Genomic DNA, 15,972 nt, shown 5'->3' with positions numbered 1-15,972 from the left:
GAATCCCTTTCAATCTGACTCTAATAGATCGAGACTTGCTGCATAAATATCAAGAAAACCTGAACCATTACTATCATTTTATTAATAAATTTCCAAATTAGCAGACTGAATAGACTTTAAGTAGAGATAGCTCATCAATGACTTGATACCCTTATTGATAGCTTATGGATTCATTTAATGATTCCTAGATATGTAAGCAATGCTAAAAAATAATACACTCGATTCTATCTTAAATATCCAGAACCAACCCTATCATTTGTCAAATGATTATTCTCAAATTTATCTAAATGCATGGTAGGACATAAAGCTGATAACAAGGGGAATAAAAAAGAATCCAAGGACCAAGCCTACAAAGGTGTAAAAAGCACCTGTCAATATATAGGTTGTATGTCCGTCCTATCACTTCCAACCAAGCCACATCCTAAGTTGCTCAACAAAAGTGGCCAAAAATGATATCATCCCCATCAACTGGCTAATCAACCTTCAATAGCAGTTCAAAAAATAAAAAAAGGGATGATGTCATGTACCCATGATGCCTAGACATTGATTGGAGTCTCATAATGAGACTCCCTTTGAGACTCCAACTTTGTCATGCAAATGTTAATCAATTTCTCAGTCTTGAATTTGGTTCTTGAATTCTGGTAAATAAAATCTCAATGCCTCAAATTGGCTCTTGTAAAAATTTGCATCATTCTTGTTCTTCTCCATGTCCTCAATAATGTGTTGATAATTCCTATTGTTGTACAATGAAAGAGATGGTTCAGGTATAACAGACTGGCCTAGACCTGTTGCATAACTTGGTCGATGTCCTAAAACCTCCTTGAATAATGCATTAGCTGCATCATCCATATTCCCATCCAAGTCTTTCTCATTCAACCGCTCAACCATCAGATTCTACATCACCATTACTGAACACCATTACATAATACTAAGAAGGTTTAATTTAAAAACATCAATAGATTTAACTTACATAATTGTGTTCTGCTGTGTCGGTAATATGGTTGAAGGGTCAATGAAAAAAGGTTCTTCATCTACTCTATAATGTGGCTATAATGTCGGTAATAGGATATAGAAAGCATATAGCATATGCAGAGATAATGTGGCTATATTTTTTTTGATTCATCAAAAGTAAACACCATTATAGAGAACACGGTAATAGAAGAAAGAAATGTAAATTGAGAACAAAGAATGAAGCATACATGAGCTTCAAATTTGCTATCAAGAAGAGTGTTTGATGATTTAATATCCCTGTGAATGATGTGGGGATGGCCTGTATAGTTAAATTGAAACAAAACATTAGATACAAATTATTGAAGATGGGTTTGCCAACTTATATTCTCAACGTACAAGAAGTCTTTTAGAACTTGTTGGCCCCCAGAATTGTAGATTAATTGACTTTCAATATTGTCCATGAACGAGATCATTGCCATAATATATTTCTAAAATCTTGAGACCAAATATGTTTATTTGTTTAACTAAACACCATTTGCTGTATCAGGCATAGGTATCTAGAGAAAATCTTTATTTTACATTTAATTAGCATAATATCAAATGGGAAAAACATGAAAAACAAAGAAGTTTGGGGCTCCATGATTGTCTTGATACCCAGGTTTGTGTGCATAGTTAACAAAAGAAATGATGTATCATAGGGCTCCACAGAGACATGGCAACTTGAAAAAGAGTGTAATAATTTTGTTCTATAATTTAAGTCAAAACGTTAAAACTACAAGTTCATGGAACTCTCTACAATAATTCTTACATGTATATAAAATAAGCAGATTTAAAATCACCAATGTAATTTAAAAAAGTAAAGCACAAGTGGCCACTAGAAGCATAGAAGAATTTACTTAAATACTAGTACTCAAAACAGATGTTTGCACAAAGATCCTAACAGTTGCAACTTGCAGGGGCAATGTGTATTGTTTGAACAAAGAAATGCTTATTGATTTCTAAACTCTTCTCTTTGGAAGAACCCTCAGTACTCAGTACTAGAATCAAGCTATTCAAACCATGTAGTATAAGAATGTAATAGCAAAAAGTCTCATACCTCCTCTTGAACAATAATGGTCTTTTAGATAATAATAGATTTACCAATAACTCTGCCCACTCATCTGAGGCCAATTTCCATTGACCTTTCTCTGCAAAATAGAATCTTTTGTTGCATCATGGCAGTCAATATACAATAGGAGCATTATGTGGAATAAACAAATTAGCAAGAAAATAGTAGGCAACACAAAAGAGAAAGAAAAAAGAACAAACATAAAGTTGCAAATGAACAAAGAAAGATATAAGACCCCAATTCACAAGTATTCCCAAGTATGTGTAAAGTGAGATTAGAAGCCAGTTGTTCCCATATCAAGCCAAATATGGCAAGTATTACACCAAGTGTGAAGACAAAAAAATTAGCCTTCAGATACTAAGCTGCCCAAGACATAAATGTTTGAAACATCATCATCAGTTAACTTTCTGACAAAATAAAAGATAGCTCAGACTCCAACATTGATGAAGCAAGTGCTATAATGGCTAAAATGGTTAAATCATCGATCCTTTGATTGTCAGCCCTAAAGTCATATAAAACATATGTAATTGAAAAGAGAGAGAACATTTAAAGAAAAAGAAAAAAGCAAAAATGACCCATGAGACAAACCTAGAGGAAGGCAACAAGAACCCTCAGAACAGGGTAAGTTCAACGATCAACTTGGGTTATGCCAACATGGGCCCTCCATCGAGTTGATGCCGACGACCTCGTGAGAACAAGCAAGAAATGAAACTCATGTTCAAAGGGTCTCTTTGTGTTATCAACCTTGATTTGAAAGCCTCTCCTTGATTTAAAAGCTCGACTCCAAATTCTGGGCTTAGACGTGAATTTGGAGATTTTGAAGGAGGGTTTCAAATAAGACAAGGATTTGGGTATTTTAAAGGAATGGTTCAATGTGATTGTATTACTAGCTTTAGCTCTAGATTTTTGTAGGATTTCATGGTTAATAACCTTCGATTTCACATTTCAGAGAGATAGACAATGGACACTAAAATTCAACGTGGGGGAGAGAAAATGTAATCGGGACCGGTCACCGAACTAAAGAGAAAAGTCCATAATAAATTTTTTTCTTCTTAATATCGGTGTTGGTTAATGCTTGCAATTAATCTTCACTCCCCAAAACCGCCAATTTAAATATTTACGAGGATTTTGACTTGTCAAAATACATCATAAAAATATTTTCTTGTTGTAAGTGATACATCGTAAAAATATTTACGACAATCTACACTGTCACGATTAAAAAAAGTAGTCAGTATTTATATTTAAATACTGTTCATAATACGGTGGGCATCTTTTACCCACCAACCTTGTGACAAGTTGATTTTCGTCAGAATAAGGTGTTAATTGTGACTAAAATTGCTTCCCCATAAAAGTTTGGCCGCGAAAAACAGAATTTGTTGTAGTATCCAAGGAAAATGACTATGGAAATAATAAGTTTAATTTTGCTTCCGATTGAAGAATGACAAGGAGGGAAACTGTGAAGTTACCACATAAATGATTGTTGCCAATCAACGTGTCGAGCGAATGATATTGATCAAAACTGTCAAGAACTTTTCCCTTCAATGGGTTGTATGACAAGTCAACATCTTGTACAGAAATGAGAGAGAGGGGGATGTTGCCTATAAGATTATTGTAGCTGAGATATAGGATTGATAAATGGCCTGAACCCCCAAGTTTACCTGGTATCTCTCCACTGAAAAAGTTGTGACTCAGATTAGTATTTAGCCAATAAAGGTTAGCGAAGCGATGGGAAAATTGTCCAGTCAAGTAGTTGTGGCTCAATATCAATTCTTGCAAATAAGAGCAACCAACAAGAGTACTAGGGACTGGGCCAATGAGATTGTTAGATTTGAGGTGCAAACGCATCAGATTCTTCAAGTTTCCTTTTCCTGTTGGGATGGAACCACTAATTTTGTTCAAACTAAGGTACAAGTGATTCAAGCTCTCCATGTTGCCTATTTCCAAGGGAATGGAACCATGGATGTTAGAAGCAATGTCAAACGTCAGTAATTGGGTGAGGTTTACGTTGGAAAGAGGTATCTCACTTGTAAGTTGATTGAAGGACAGGTCAAGGAAGGTGAGGTTTGATAGAGTACCTATGTCACTAGGGATGCTCCCTTGAAGTCCATTTCCATGAATTTGGGAAGGAAGAAAACTTGAGTTTCAACTTACCTTCCAAATAGCTCTTAGCTAAGTTAATCTTTGTGATCCTTCCACCGGCAGTGCAGGAAATACCATAGCACTCGCCAGGACTTGAGGAATTATTGGTGTCGGCACTTGACCACCACCCCGTCTCCAACAGAGTTTTCATTTCTGGATCTAGAGGTGATGATTTAGATGTTGCCACAAACACAACTACCTCAGTATCCAAATAAATTCCATAGAACAAAATGCAGGTAACACATGCTACTGCAATGACAGAGATGGAGGCATATGATGCCATGTTCGAGTGTATGATTGATGAGGCCAATGTCGAAGGGTGGAGTGTCCTGTTCATTTAGTTTGACATTTCAATCAGAAAGACTGAGGAAAGTAAGTCAATGAAAAAGGATTGGATGCCATTGGTCATCCCTTTTTATATTTGTTTTGACTTTGAATGGGAGAAAAAATAGAATACCAACGTGATTAATCTTTTTCTAATCTAGAGGGGACATAGACTTTTCTCGAATTTCTCCTTTCAATCCTATCCAGCTGCAATTTGGAGGGAACATTTCACCTCCATGGACCTAGTTTATGGTGTTTAGTTTATTGTTTATTATTTGATCAAATAGGGGCTGGAGCTTAACAAAAGATTCAGCCACATACACGGGTTCTTCCTGTTAGCAATTTCTATCACCACTATAATCTGATCATAAATGCTGATGCATGTAATAAAAACAACAAAACAATCGATCCCGTTTGGCAAAGAATAGTAACTACTTCATTTCACTTGAAATTCTTGGGAGAGGAGGTTTGCCTCAAATTCTTTCCCATTTCTTTTCATTTGTTTTAATTCCATCATATTGGAAGCTAAACCACATAGTCAGTATATGTAACTTTGACATTTGTCATATTATATGGTTACAAATCTATAAGAGGCTACATAAAATATTCGCATGGACACAAACAACACTTCAATGCATGAGAATTTTTAACCCTTATGATCGAATTGCTATTTCAACAGCTAATTTTCTTTTTGGCAGAGATATAAGTTCAAAACAGACCAAGTATACCGGAACATTTACTAACAAAAAAATTAAGGAACAACAAAATTTAAGACCCGACAAACCATAGTGAACATCAAGGTCTAGATTACACATTATACATGTAAATTAGGCTGCTTAGCTACTAACCCATCACTCCACGTAGCTAAGAATCCACCTTCTGATCTGCTGGTAGCAGAACACTCTGCCATCTAGTGCAATGTTGGAGAACGTGCTTAAGATCACCGGTGAGAGGTTCCACTGTCCAAGTGGGGTAGTATTCACTTGGATGAAACATGTTGTGATCAGAACTCTCAGTCATCAACCCCGCTTGAGTTCCACTCATCGGAACAAGTCCCCTTCAGACCTTATGTAGTTAGTCATTGCCTCCTCCTTGTCAGATGCCTAGAGAGATGTCACAAATAACCAATTTCAATCTCATTATGACAATTCCAACGTTGGAGCTTGAAAAATGCGTTGGTTATAGAAAAATTCACACGCTTCCAGTAAATTGAACGATTTCAGAGGATTGACTGAGGCTTAAGAACTTGTTAAGCCTGCATAATGTATTAGACATAATTCTGACCACTCTTTTATGGCATCTAGCTAAGTGGCTCGACAAGCAAAACTTTGTAATATGGACAGCACTATCAAACTATGGATTATGACAGTTAAAAGAGTATTAGATGATGTCATGCTTCCTCCATTGACTAGTCAAGCAGCACAAATGTTTTGCAGTATCATCACTGATTCATAATGACAACTGTCCAGTCGATGAAAGCAGGAAACAACCACCCCCATTATAAATATTAATGCAAATTAGCCACTTTGGCAGTGTCCCAATCAAGATTCCTATTTTCAATGATCTCAAGTAGTCTGACAATGTCTTCCTATTGCTGATATAAATGATTTATGTTGTTGCAAAATTAACTACATGGGATCTCTGTCTTCTTTTATCATGGGAGGATGCCAAAATTGATAGCATGCTTGAAACTCGACTTCAACAGTAAAGGTATGGACTGTAAGAGTCTCTTTAATAATGCTTAATTAAGTCAGGACTCGGGAGTCTCTTTCATAATGCTAGAAAAGATTATTTACAGTCGCACACTTTTATAAATGAGAAAGCAATATGCTCAAATTTGAATCGAGTGCAGGAGTCTATCATCTATTTCGTTGCTATTAGGTGGACTCTTCTCTCATAGATGTCTTCTTTCTATTATTCCGTCCTACAGGCATCAAGGGTTCCTCGTTGGATCTATTGCTCTTTTTTGAATTATTTCCTTTGTTCCAAAGATCAGGTGCTATATGGTTTCTAGAAACCTAGATTCTTATTCTCACCAATTGATATGAAGGGCTAAAGGGACTTTTGAACGACATCCATTTTTAGATGTAAAAGGAAATGAAAAGGAGGGCAAGAAAGCTTGTATGATACTTCTACATAGTCAGTCATGTACGGACAAAGCCAAACTTTCTTAACTTGCATAATTAGGGTCATTGTTCCTACAACACATAAGAAAGGCTGTGAGTGAGAGAGAGAGAGAGAAAAACACTGAAGGCTAGGATAGATGAAAACATGCAGACATGTTGGAAATGGATATGAAATTCAAAATAGAAATACCAGTGACGTGCATATCCATCTCTAATCTCAGTGCAAAAGTGTATCTAATTGGTGTGAAGTGTCTTAATTTATCATACATAGTTCCGAACTAAGGACTTGTTGTTCCTTTTTTTTTTCTTTTCTTTTGTCCATTTCAAATAAAAATATGATCAAAGAGCTGAATTAAAACAAAAAATTCTATATGTGCAAACACACCTACGCACGCTTCAATTGATCCCCTAATTAATTAAAACCAAAAATTCTAAACGATAAGTAGAATTCAGAAATGTACTGGGTTGAAAACAGAACTAGGGCATATACCTTCTCTCTATGAGACATTTAAATGCCATCTTCTTCTGCCCTGCTTCATATATATTGCATTGGGAATATATCTGATCTCCTAGACTATATTAAAACCTTCAATATTCAAACTAACAAATATTATAATTAGCTATAAAATTAGCACCTGTGATTCTACACTGGCACAAACAGCATAAATGCCCCAATTTTTGGTATAATTGTTGTACTTTTGCAAATCTAACTCTAGGATGCCGCTGTCTGGTCCCATAAAAAAACAAGTGGTGGATGGCCACATAAATGCATCTGTTGTCAATATGAGAAGGGTCAGCCCCAGTTAGCATTGTCTTGTTATGCTGTGAAAAGTCACACCTGAAGCCAATGTTTGAAGAAATGTATTATTATTATTATTCATTTGATAATTTTTTTTTTGTTATCTTTGTTTTCTAAACAAGGATTTGATCTTACCTAGAAACAGTAATATCTGTACTCTTTCGCGTGATGTTTATAAGTCCATCATCGTAGTCACGGAGGCTGCAGCGATCTATCCATATATGTTTTGAATTAGGCTTTATTTGAATACCATCAGAATCAGGAACCTTACCGCCTTCAAAATCCAGATTGCATATAATTACATGTTCACATTCCTTCAGCCGCAAACCCTTCCCTGTGAATTTAACCCTTTGGCCCCAGCCATCAATGGTCTTATAAGACGACACAGCCAAGTAAGAAGAGAGATAAATGGTGCCCGAAACTTCAAAGACAATCCATAGTGGCTCTTTACTACGACATCCTTGGCGAAGTGTTCCTGGCCCATCATCTACACAAATGGAAAAATATGTTAAATTAGCAGAACACATCAAACGAATATTATAGGGAAACTCTAGACAAATGGTCTTATAATCACAAGCATTTTGTTATTTCCATGAGCAAAATCTCAAAATAATGCAATCAATTTGAAGAACCCGCAAACTTTTGATCTTCAACCAATTTGCATCAGCAGGAACGAACTAGTTACAAATTAAACAAGCAAGAAGAAACTTAGATAAACCACACAAGATTATGTAATTATAAAAAATATCAGAAGATCCTAATAATTACCCATCAGTTAAGCTTATCAAATCTAAAAACACCATCCCAGTGCCAGAATCCGAATTTCATGCAAAAAAATAAAAAGGAAAGTAGGCATAATATACACGATCAGACAAGTAAAGAGAAGGATGAAGATGACCTGCTAAGAGCATTAGCATTCGATTGGTCATCTTATTCTTCAAATTTTAACTAATATGTAACTTTTTTACTTTTAACTAATCATTCAAAACTTAAGTTTACATTGGATTAGTCATCATACTCTCTATAATAATAAAATATTATTATTTTTTATTATTTATATTTTTTTAATTAATTTTTATTTTATTTTCATAATCTTCAATAACTTCCAACAATCATATTCATTTTTATTTTCACAATCCAACAATCTATTATATAAAAATCTCATATGTATATAGATGGTAAAATCTCATATGAATAAAAATCTCATATCTATAATATAATAATCTCAAAAAACACTTTTAGGCTTGTTATAGTTCTTTTCATATTTGAAAAGAAGAATGAATTTACAGTAACTTATATTTTAGATGAAAAAAATTTAGTTAATTCAATATGTAGCAAATATGGATGATTTTGCTAAATTTGAAGATGAAAAGGCATTGCTCTTAGTAACGTGGTACAAAACTGCTACGTACAACCACGGTGTAATCGGCTGACGTCAGATGATTTAAAAAAAAAACATGAAAGATGAGCCGAGGTTTTGCAGGCTGTGAGGTTGAAGGGAAAGTGTTATCGGTGAGTCTCCCATGGCCAAACCAGTTAGTGATTTTCTCTTCAACAATTTATCAAACACTTTGCATGCATTCTTAACCCCCATCGTAGCAGCTCTTCTGCATTTATGCCATTTGTTCATTCAACCAAACTAACAACAAGTTTCTAAGACTCCAAATGCAAGAAAGTGAGTGAACTGAAACTAGGTTTTGTAGTCTCTCTAATATATTCAATTCCCATACTTTTGGTCCATTTTTATTAAATTTCTACTAATTTTCCATATTTTCATCTCCATCTCTATGCTTTGCAAGTAGTCCCTTCGCTGGAACCCAATGTCAAATTCTTCGTAACTCTCCAGTCCACACTCTGATACTTTTTTTTTCCTTCGTTGTGTGAATTATGAGTTTTTAGCACGATGAGGAAGAAGCTTGCGATGAGGAGTACCAAATAGCTCCTAATCCTCACACCTGCGAAAAACAAAATGAGAGGAAAATCAGTAAACTAACTAAATCAATTCGTTTTTTTTTTTTTTTTTTTTTTTTTTATCTCTAAGGGACAGAAAGACAGTTAGTGATGGGCACCAAGATGGACTTAGTCTTAAAGATCCTTTGCAAGTTCCAGATAAGTCAATTACAAGGTCAAGAGCCAAGAAGATCAAGGAAGCAATGCAAGGATTGGTGCAATCCACTTGGGACGAGCCTAGAAAGAGCCGAATATTCAAGATGGGCTTTAGAGAAAGAGATCCAGTAATGATACATGTGATACAAGGTATGGAAGAGCTTAACAAAAATTAGGGCCTATTATTATAATTATGTGATTGAAGGCCTTGGACTTGTTTATTTCATTAAATGAGCTTATTTTATTAGTATTAGGAATTAGTTTAGAATAATTGAGTTTGAGGATGTTTGTCTCACATATGTCTTATTTCTTATGAATTAGGAATTTTGATCAAGTCTTGTATTTTGGCCAAAGACTTATTTGAAAAGTTAATTTTTAAGAACTAGGGTTTCAAGAGGTTACTGTAGCGCCGTACTGTAGCCGCGACACTGTTCACTCTGGAGTATTTTTGGAAGATGGGGCATTATTTTAGCTAGGCTTTTAATTAGATTTTAGTTTAAATGCTCTTGGTTGCCTCATGTTAAGAAGTTTATGAAATTTGATGAATTTATTCATTGTGAATTGAGTTTTACTTCTCTTGTTCTTGATTGAACTTTTGAACTTATCAAAGATAAATCATAACCTTTGTGGCGTTCCTCATTTGTATTCTGGGTTATTGAGACGGATTCTTCAACGAGTCTAGATTTTAATATAATCTAAGTTCTTGGAACGAGTTCGCATCGGATCTAGATTCTACATCCATTGATTTGATTTTGACTTTCTTGGGGAGTTTTCAAATTGATTGTGGGTTCAAGGGATTTCATTTCCGTGGGTTCATATAATTTGGTATTCAGAGTAAGGTTTCCAATCAGGTTTGATTCTATCTTTTAATTCTAGCATTTTTAATTTTAATTTTAAGGCTTCATTGTTCTAGGGTTGCAAAACGTGAAAAAAAAAGAAGAAAAACATCAACAAAAAGTAGGCTACCCAAATTCTTAGGGTTTTTGGTTTGGCTGAAATTTGCATCACCCAGTGTTTCAAAATTCTAGGGTTTCTTGCATCTCTAAGTTTGTCAATTGCTTGGAGTGCCGTTCCATTTGTTCTCATCTATTTCATTGTCAATTCTTGTATGCTTGAATTCAATTGCTTGATTTTCACAATTGAATATTGTTGTTTGTGATTGAATTGGAGAAAAGAAAAAAAATGAAAGGAAAAGAAAAGAAAAGAAAAGAAAAGAAAGGAAAAGAAAATTGGAAAAAAGAAGAAGAAGAAGAAGAAAAGAAAATGTAGCATATTCAAAGGTTGCTACATAGTTACAACAAAGAGAAAGAAAATATTTGTTGATTGAGCTTTATCATCATAGGGGCTGAATACATATTTCTAGTTGGCATATTGTTTTATAATACTCTTTCCCTCATATAAATTCGTTGAGTTTCGTGTCATTTTTTTCCTTCCTTATTTCTTAGATTTATATTACTGGTTGAAATAATACAAGGTTGAATTGTCTTGATTGAGCTCAATTAGTTCTTAAAGAACTTGAGTGTGAAACTCTTGAGATAAAAGGCAAGAGAGTGTGACACTATTATCGAATAAAAAGTCAATTAAGAGTAAAACACGAGTGGAGTGCCATTATTCGAGTATAAACACGTAAGGGAGTGTGTGACGTTTTCCACTAATATTCTTTTTGTGTAGCACACTGTGATGTCTCATATGAGCGACTCATCACCAAAGGGGATGGCAGATAACTCATCCTTTGTGTTGCAAGCCATGCAACAACAGTTTGAGCGGTTGAACTTGGTGTTAGGTGAAGTGAGGGATAGGATTGATCATCAATATGAGATAATTAGAAATCTACAAGCCAGGAGAGATAGGAAGCGACGTGAGTCTAGTGTTGAAATGGGTATGAGAAAGAAGAGTATGGTGATTCTCTTGTTACTAGGCGCGCACTCAATACACAAATTAAGATGGATGAAACAAAGCAGCAGAGCGAGAACATTTTTCATACTAGATGCTACATCAACAACAAGTTATGTAGTGTGATCATTGATTTGAGGACTTGTATTAATTTGGCTAGCACTACTTTAATTGAGAAATTGAATTTACGTAACTTGAAACACCCTAGACCATACAAGTTGCAGTGGTTGAGTGATTGTGAGGAGGTTAGGGTAAATAAGCAAGTGCTAGTTTCTTTTTTAATTGGGAAATATCAGGATATGGTCCTTTGTGATATAGTGCCTATGCATACTAGCTATATTTTGTTGGGAAAACCGTGGTAGTATGATAGGAAGGTGATCCATGATGGGTTAAGGAACATATACAGTTTTGAAAAGGATGGAAAAACAATCAAACTTGCTCCTTTAACTCCAACACAGGTTCATGGGGACCAATTGAAACTCAAAAGTGAGGTTGCTCAAAAAAGAAAGAGTGAAAATGAGAGTGATCCAAAAAGAAAGAGTGAGATTGAGAGTGATAAAAAAAGAAAGAGTGAAAATGAGAGTGATCCAAAAAGAAAGAGTAAAAGTGAGAGTGATCAAAAAAGAAAAAGTGAAAAAGAGATTGAGCTAAAAAGCAAGAGTGAAAGTGAGATTGAGTTAAAAAGTAAGAGTGAAGGTAAGATTGAGAAAAAAAGAAATAGTGAGGACGAAATGGAGAAAGAGAAAAAAATGAGAGAGAAAAAGGAAGAGGGCGAGACTGAGACCTCAAGCAAAAGAGAGAATGAATTGAAAAATAATTGTGAGGTCGAGAGTACAAAAACAGATGAAGAAAAAGAAAGTGATAGAAAAAAAGAGAGTGAAAAGAAAAAAGAGTGTGAAAGGGAAAAAGAGAGTGAAAAATAAAAAGAGAGTGGAAAGAAAAGAGAGAGTGAAGAAAGTGAGAGAAAAACAAAGAGAAAAATGAGTTTTTATGCTAAGGCGAGTTTTAATACTAATGAACTTGACGTATCTTTGCCTAGTATTGTTGTCTCTTTGTTGCAGGGATATGAGGTCGTGTTTCCTAGCAGTGTGTTTAGTGGATTGCCACCTATTAGGGAGATAGAGCACTACATTGATTTTGTGCCAGGTGTGACAATTCATACCCGACCTTTCTTTGAAGAAAATGAATCCTCGACACACTTGAATGGTGTATCATTTGTGTTTCAGGTAAGTATCATGTTTCAACTTTGTGGAAGTATCATTTGTCATTTATTAATGTATTGCATGAACGTTTGTGAGAGTATTGCTTGCCATTCATTGAGTTTGCATATAATTGGAGTGGTCATTTTGGTGTAAGGAAAGCTATATGTGTGTTTCATGAATATTTGTGGGAATATCATTTGCCATACATTGACTTGTTGCATGAACATTTGCGAGAGTATCATTTGCTTCTCATTGAGTTTGCATATAATTGGAGTGGTCATTTTGGTGTTAGGAAAGCTTTAGGTGTGTTTCATGAATATTTGTGGGAATATCATTCGCCATTCATTGAATTGTTACATAGACGTTTGCGGGAGTATTATTTGCCCTTATTAGAGTGTGCATATAAAACCTTGCATTCTACTATTTCTTATTCTCCTTTTGAGATTGTTTATGGTTTTAATCCGCTTACTCCTTTACCTTTGATACTTTTGCTTGTTGATGATAGGAGTAGCTTGGATGAACATTTTCAAATTCTTGAGAAAATTAATGAAAATGCATATAAAGTGGATCTTTCAAGTAAATATCATGTTTTAACTATTTTCAATGTTACTAACATTTTTCCCTTTGATCCAAGTAGAGATTCGAGGTCGAATCCTTTTGAGGAGAGGGGGAATGATGGGCACCAAGATGGACCTAGTCTTAAAGATCCTTTGCAAGTTCCAAATGGGTCAATTACAAGGTCAAGAGCCAAGAAGATCAATGAAGCAATGCAATGATTGGTGCAATCCACTTGGGACGAGCCTAGCAAGAGTCGAATATTCAAGATGGGCTTTAAAGAAAGAGATCTAGTGATCATCCATGTGATACAAGCTATGAAAGAGCTTAACATAAATTAGGGCCTATTATTATGATTAGGTGATTGAAGGCCTTGGACTTGTTTATTTCATTAAATGAGCTTATTTTATTAGTTATATGAATTAGTCTAGAATAATTAGGTTTGAGGATGTTTGGTTCACATATGTCTTATTTCTTATGAATTAGGGATTTCGGACAGGCCTTGTATTTTGGCCAAGGCTTATTTGGAAAGTTAAGTTTTAAGAACTAGGGTTTCAAGAGGTTACTGTAGCCGAGTTACTGTAGCGTTGTACTGTAGCTGCAGCACTGTTCACTCAGGGGTATTTTGGAAGATGGGGCATTATTTTGGCTAGGGTTTTAATTAGGTTTTAGTTTAAATGCTCTTGGTTGCCTCATGTTAAGAAGTTAATGAAATTTGATGAATTTATTCATTGTGAGTTGAGTTTTACTCCTCTTGTTCTTGATTGAACTTTTGAACTTATCAAAGGTAAATCACAATCTTTGTGGCGATCCCCATTTGTAATCTGGGTTCTTGAGACGGATTTTTTAATGGGTCAAAATTTTAATATAATCTAGGTTCTTGAAATGAGTTCTCATCTGGTCTAGATTCTCCATCCATTGACTTAATTTTGGCTTTCTTGGAGAGTTTTCAAATTGATTGTAGGTTTAAAGGATTTCATTCCTGCTGGTTCATATCAGTTAAAGGACGCAATGGAATATGGAACATACACATACAAAGTAATTAATTATAAGGTACTCATGATGGTGCATGTGAATTGTTTTTGCATACTCGTAATGGGTAGGAGAAACCCTGAGGAAGAAGACCTTGGTTTTGGAAGCCTAAACATTAAGGTTGATCCATCGAGCCCAGGTTGTGAGGCCTTTATAATACGCAATCATGTGGTTCATATCTTTGTACAATTTATTCCCCTCTTGTATGTAATCCCTCCTGTTGCTGAAACCGAAGCCAAATAGCATAGTAAAAGAAGCACAACAATAATCGAAGCCAAACGACCAAGGCAATCGTACTACCCCGTCGTACGTAGCAGAACCTTCGTTCCCGCATTGGAACCCAAACTCAAATTCTCCAGAACTCTCCAGCCCACACTCTGATACTTCACTCAAGTTTTCTCGAACTTCCTCAGACATCTCTCTCTAGAAGACACTATAAATTCACAGTTTCTCTATTTCCCCAAAAAACTTTCTTAGCAGCCAAACAATGGGCAGCCCCCATAATTTTAGATTGAAAAAATAAAAAAGAACAAACCCATGAAGCGGCCGAGGCAAGGGGCCATGATATTTAAGCATGCGGCAGAGGCAAGGGACCATGATATTTGTGCTTTCGTGGAGAAGGGAGGGAGAGGCAAAGGCAGAGCTATCATGGAAAGTAGGGTGAGCTTTGAGGGACGAACGTGGGAAGAAGAAGAGCTTCGTGCACTAAGGAACGTGCGAAGAAGAAGACTCTGGTTTGAGGTAGAGGAAGGGACGTCCGTTTACTCTGGAAGGTTCCGTTTGTGCAAAACACTCATCTCCAGAGTTTGGTAATGATATTAGGATAGAAAATAAGATATTAATGGAATGGATAGGAATTGATATGCTCGAGAAGATCACTCTCCAGAGATAAGACTGTTCATCCGAGCCGAGTTTTTTTCTTGCCCGGTCCGGAACCCAGATAACCGGGTTCATGTTCCACAAACACGGATTAATCCGGGCTGGATCCGGTTATGAAACCTAGGTTCTGGATTTAACATCCGGTACCCGGGTTATAAATAAAAACAAAAACCCTCATTCTTGAATCTTTCGTGAGATGTCCTCTCTCTCTCGCTCAAAGTGTCAAACAGAAACCCTAGCTCCGAAACCACAATCATCGCCGCTGGTGCTATCAGAGGTCATCGTCCGCAGATGACAGAAGCCTGTTCACTACTCTTTGTATGTTCCTCCCTCTCTCTCTCTCTCTCTCTCTCTCTCTCTCTCTCTCTCTCTCTCTCTCTCTCTATTTTGAGCGTTTAGATCTCTTCTCTTAGGGGGAGGTTTCTTTCGTATCTAGAGTGTGTTGCGGAAGCCAAAACCCTAGCCATAGTTGCCGGTGACTAGTAGAGCTTCTGTTTGGCTAGATCTGTTATTCGCTTTTTGGGTTTTATTTCATCGCCCAGATTTTTGTTTAATAGATAAGAAGTAGCTACTCCATATATATTATAAACAGGATTATTCGGTTGTGATGGGTTTTAGATTTTGGGGTGAAAGTGATGGATTAATGTTTTCTTAGATCTCCTATTTTTTTTGTTTGTTTTCTTGCAGATACTACTCCGAGGCTTAGGAGTAACATCATCTATTCTCATTAGAAGTGTAACATCCGGCTGCTACCAAAAATGAACCATGAGATTAGGCTACCAAAGGAGTGGACTTATTGATTCCCATTTCAATATGTGTTCTTCATATCCTTGTTTTTTGGGAGTTTTAGGAAGCAAA

The 15,972-nt window shown here is 35.8% G+C and overlaps 1 pseudogene; it reads right to left on the bottom strand.

The window, feature by feature from the left end:
* Positions 1-5,386: 5,386 nt before the first annotated feature.
* Positions 5,387-14,652, bottom strand: LOC109017834 (annotated as a pseudogene).
* Between the last annotated feature and the right edge of the window lie 1,320 nt (positions 14,653-15,972).

The sequence above is a fragment of the Juglans regia genome, chromosome 3 (assembly GCF_001411555.2).
Source record: "Juglans regia cultivar Chandler chromosome 3, Walnut 2.0, whole genome shotgun sequence".
In the NCBI taxonomy this organism is placed as follows: domain Eukaryota; kingdom Viridiplantae; phylum Streptophyta; class Magnoliopsida; order Fagales; family Juglandaceae; genus Juglans; species Juglans regia.
This window is presented reverse-complemented; position numbering and strand designations above follow the sequence as displayed.